The sequence below is a fragment of the Triticum dicoccoides genome, chromosome 5B (genome assembly GCF_002162155.2).
Source record: "Triticum dicoccoides isolate Atlit2015 ecotype Zavitan chromosome 5B, WEW_v2.0, whole genome shotgun sequence".
In the NCBI taxonomy this organism is placed as follows: domain Eukaryota; kingdom Viridiplantae; phylum Streptophyta; class Magnoliopsida; order Poales; family Poaceae; genus Triticum; species Triticum dicoccoides.
In genome coordinates this window covers 484811551-484816797 of record NC_041389.1, presented here as the reverse complement: position 1 = coordinate 484816797, position 5247 = coordinate 484811551, and positions in this window count along the sequence as shown.

Below are 5247 nucleotides of genomic sequence, written 5' to 3'. Positions count from 1 at the left end.
GGCTGCAGCTAAGCCCCCGAGTGGGAGGTTTGCTCTCCACTCGGTAGGATTTTTTAGAAACTTAGGCGAGCGCTGGGCTGCAGCTAAGCCCCCGAGTGGGAGGTTTGCTCTCCACTCGGTAGGATTTTCAAAAGCTTAGGCGAGCACTGGGCTGCAGCTAAGCCCCCGAGTGGAAGGCTGGCTTACCACTCGGTAGGATTTTGTTTACTTAGGCGAGTACTTGGACTGCAGCTAAGCCTCCGAGTGGAAGGCTGGCTTACCACTCGGTAGGATTTTCAAAAACTTAGGCGAGCACTGGGCTGCAACTAAGCCCCCGAGTGGAAGGCTGGCTTACCACTCGGTAGGATTTTGTTTTAACTTAGGCGAAATGGATTCGCAGCTAAGCCTCCGAGTGGAAGGCTGGCTTACCACTCGGTAGGATTTTTACAAGCCTAGGTGAAACGGGTTCACAGCTAGGCCACCCACTGGGGGGACAGATTTATGAGAACAAAAACAATAACAATCACTAAAATTATGAAACTCTTTGTCTTTGATGAATACACTACAAGAGTCCTTTTTATTACAACTCATCCGAGTGAAAAACTTAAGTATAAAAGGGGCGGAGTAAGTCCGCGTTCCATGCTCTGGGCTCATCAATCTGGTGCTCGACATGTAAAGGCGGTATGCCCCATTATGGAGAACTTTGGTGACGATGAAGGGACCTTCCCAAGTAGGAGCAAGCTTGTGTGGTTTCTGCTGATCCACTCGGAGAACTAAATCTCCTTCCTGGAAAGCTCGGCTCTTCACATTTCTGGCATGGAAGCGACGCAAGTCCTGCTGGTAAATGGTCGATCGGATCAAGGCCATCTCTCTTTCTTCTTCTAGAAGATCGACTGCATCCTGTCGGGCCTGCTCTGCTTCGCTTCGGTGTAAAGTTCGACTCGGGGCGTGTTGTGAAGCAGGTCACTTGGCAAGACTGCTTCGGCTCCGTAGACCAAGAAGAATGGAGTCCTCCCAGTTGACCGATTTGGCGTGGTCCTCAACCCCCAAAGTACCGACGGAAGTTCATCGACCCATGCACTAGTTGCGTGTTTGAGGTCACGCATCAGTCGGGGTTTCAGTCCTTTGAGAACTAAGCCATTTGCTCGCTATGCTTTCCCATTCGACTGGGGGTGAGCGACTGAAGCGTAGTCGACTCGCGTACCCTGAGATGCATAGAAGGCTCTGAACTCTTCGGAGTCAAAGTTTGACCCATTATCCGTGATGATACTGTGGGGAACTCCATATCTGAAAACCAGCTCCCTGATGAAGCTGACGGCGGTGCCGGCGTCCAAATTCTTGATGGGTTTAGCCTCGATCCACTTAGTGAACTTGTCGACTGCTACCAACACATGGGTGTAGCCATTTCTGCCTGTCCTCAGAGGTCCAACCATATCTAGTCCCCACACAGCAAAAGGCCAGACGAGTGGAATGGTCTTCAAGGCCGATGCGGGTTTGTGTGACATATTGGAGTAAAATTGACATCCTTCACATTTGTCGACTATCTCTTTCGCCATCTCATTTGCTCTGGGCCAATAAAAACCAGCTCGGTATGCTTTAGCCACGATGGTCCGAGAAGACGCATGATGGCCACAGGTCCCCGAGTGGATGTCGTTGAGAATCATTTGACCTTCTTCTGTGTTATGCATTTCTGGCTGACTCCAGTCGCACTTTCTCTGTATAACTGTCCCCTCATGATGGTGAAGGCTTTGGATCGGCGGACGATCTCCCGAGCTTCTTCTTCATTCTCTGGGAGCTCTTTCCTCAGAATATAGGCCATATAGGGCACAGTCCAGTCAGGAGTGATGTCCAGAACTTCCATGATTAAGTCGACCACAGCTGGAACCTCGACTTCATCACTCCTTCATCACTTGGTTGACCACTAAGTCCGAGTTGCCGTAGACCATGAGGCGACGGACGCCGAGTGAAATGGCCATACGCAACCCGTACAAGAGTGCTTCGTATTCTGCTTCATTGTTGGAGGAATCAAAGTGAATCTGGAGTACATATCTAAGCTTATCTCCTCGGGGGGAAACCAAGACCACTCCGGCACCGGAACCATTCAGCATTTTGGAGCCATCGAAGAACATAATCCAGTGCTCCGAGTGAACTTGGGTCGGCAACTGCTGTTCAGTCCACTCAGCGAGGAAATCTGCTATTGCTTGGGACTTGATAGCTTTCTTTGCCTCAAATCTGATATCAAGGGGAAGAAGTTCAATCGCCCATTTTGCCACTCGAACAGTTGCGTCTCTGTTGTGTAGAATCTCTGATAAGGGGGCATCGGTGACGACTGTGATAATGTGGTCAGAGAAGTAATGGGCAACTTTCTTCGTGGTCATGTAAATTCCATACACAAGCTTCTGATAATGAGGGTATCGTTGCTTGGACGGGGTCAGGACTTCGGAAATGTAATACACTAGGCGTTGAACTTTGAAGGCTTTTCCTTCCTCTTCCCGCTCGACCGTAAGTACAGTGCTGACGACTTGTCCTGTGGCTGCAATGTAAAGTAGCAAAGGCTCTTTGCTGATTGGGGCAGCAAGCACCGGCTGGGTGGAAAGCAGGGTTTTTAACTCTGCAAACGCTGCATCAGCTTCTTGAGTCCACTCGAACTTGTCTGACTTCTTCATCAGTCGGTAAAGAGGCAATGCCTTTTCACCGAGGCGAGAGATGAATCGACTTAATGCGGCCAAGCATCCAGTAAGTTTCTGGACATCGTGCACACGCACGGGGCGTTTCATTCGGAGTATAGTGCCAACTTTTTTTGGGTTAGTATCAATTCCCCGTTCGGAAACGAGAAAACTGAGCAACTTTCCGCCAGGAACTCCGAATTTGCATTGTGATGGATTAAGCTTGATATCGTACCTCCTGAGGTTTGCAAATGTTTCAGCTAGGTCAGTCAGCAGGTCCGAACCTTTCCGTGACTTGACCACAATGGCATCCATGTATTCTTCCACATTCCGACTGATTTGAGTGAGCAAACACATCTGAATCATCCTCATGAACGTGGCTCCGGTATTCTTGAGGCCGAATGGCATGGTGACATAATAGAAGCACCCGAATGGGGTGATGAAAGCCGTTTTGATCTCATCGGGTCCAAACAGACGGATCTGATGGTACCCGAAATAGGCGTCCAAGAAAGAAAGTCGCTCACATCCCGCAGTTGAATCGACTATTTGGTCGATGCGGGGAAGAGGAAAATGATCTTTCGGGCAGGCCTGATTGATGTGCTTGAAATCGATGCACATGCGAAGAGAATTGTCCTTTTTGGGGACCATGACGACATTGGCGAGCCACTCGGAGTGGTAAATCTCTCGGATAAACTCTGCTGCTAGGAGCCGAGCCACTTCTTCGCCAATGGCCTTTCTTTTCTGGACGGCGGACCGTCGCAGATGTTCCTTCACAAGTTTTGCTTTCGAGTCGACTCGTAGACGATGCTCAGCCAGTCCCCTGTGTACACCCGGCATGTCAGAAGGTTTCCATGCGAAGATGTCCCAGTTCTCACGGAGGAACTGGATGAGCGCTTCTTCCTATTTGGGGTCGAGTGTTGTGGAGATATGAGTCGGAGCAGCATTTGGGTCGGTCGGGTGGATGTGAACGGGTTTTGTCTCACCGGACGACTGAAACGCTGATTCCGTGGTAGGCTTCTTGGCTCGCAACAAATCACTCGGGTCTACGTTCCTTTGGTGTTCCTGCCACCATCTGAGCGTCGGCAATCTTTGAGCCCTTCTGGAAGCACTCTTCTGCCTTCTTGCAGTTACCAGGGACAGTGATCACGCCTTTCGGGCCTGGCATCTTTAGTTTGAGGTACACGTAACAAGGTCGAGCCATAAAACGTGCATATGCTGGTCTGCCCAAAATTGCATGATAGGCACTCTGGAAGTCCACAACCTCAAATGTCAGCTTCTCCTTGCGGAAATTCTTTGAATCGCCAAAAACAACATCAAGGGCAATTTGGCCAAGTGACGTGGCCTTCTTGCCTGGAATGACTCCATAAAAACTCATATTGCTCGTGCTCAGTCTGGACATCGGAATGCCCATACCTTTTAGTGTCTCAGCATACAGTATATTCAAACTGCTGCCGCCATCCATTAACACTTTGGTTAGTCGAGTGCCTTCAACGACCGGGTCGACCACCAGCGCTTGCCTCCCGGGGGTGGCTATGTGCGTGGGGTGATCAGATTGGTCGAGCGTAATGGCAGTCTGAGACCACTTCAGGTAATTGGGTGTTGACGGAGCAGCCATGTTCACCTCTCTGTTTATAACTTTCAGTCGGTGTTTGCTCTCAACATCGGCAAAAATCATCAAGGTGGAATTGACCTGCGGGTATTCTCCGTCACTATCCTCCTTGTCCTCAACTTTGTCCGACTCTTTCTCTTTGTCCTTGGGCTGCTTCCCTTGGAACTGCTGAATGAGGAGTCGACATTGCCGAGTGGTGTGCTTCAGGTAGATGAAATTACCCTCTTCGTCTTTCTTAGTGTGGATGTGACATGGCAAATCCAACACGTCATTTCCTTCCTTATCTTTTACCTTCTTGGGGTTCAAGGCCCCTTGGGTTTCCCTTTGAATTTTCCTTGGTTCAGGGCCAAGGCTTCTCCAGGTGCGGCTGGCTCAGCTTTGCGCTTTTGCTTCCGACTGGAATTTCCACCCCCGGTGTCCTGGGGGACTGACTTGTGTTTGCCGCTCCGGAGACGATCCTCTTCCTCACCATTGGCATATTTGGTGGCTATTTCCATCATTCGACTCAGAGACATGTCTCCGGTTCAACCGAATTTCAGGCTTATCTCTCTGTTCTTTACGCCCTCTTTGAAGGTGCAGACTGCCTGGTGATCGGACACATTTTCCATCGTATGATGCAGTGTGATCCATCTCTGGATGTAATCCCTCAGAGTCTCATTCGACTTCTGTACACAAGATTGCAGCTCTGTCAATCCCGCTGGCCGCTTTCACGTTCCTTCGAATGTCCTGGCAAACACCCGGGAGAGGTCCTCCCACGTGTAGATGCTGCTGGGCGTCAACTGATTCAAGCATGCCCTGGCTAACCCTTCCAACATGAGGGGCAAATGCTTCATGGCCACCTCATCATTTCCACCGCCGATCTGAACAGCCACTCGGTAGTCCTCAAGCCAAGTGTTGGGCTTGGACTCACCGTTGAACTTGCTGACTCCAGTCGCCAACCTGAAGTTGGGAGGAATCACTGCGGCTCTGATGGCTCTGCTGAAGCACTCTGGT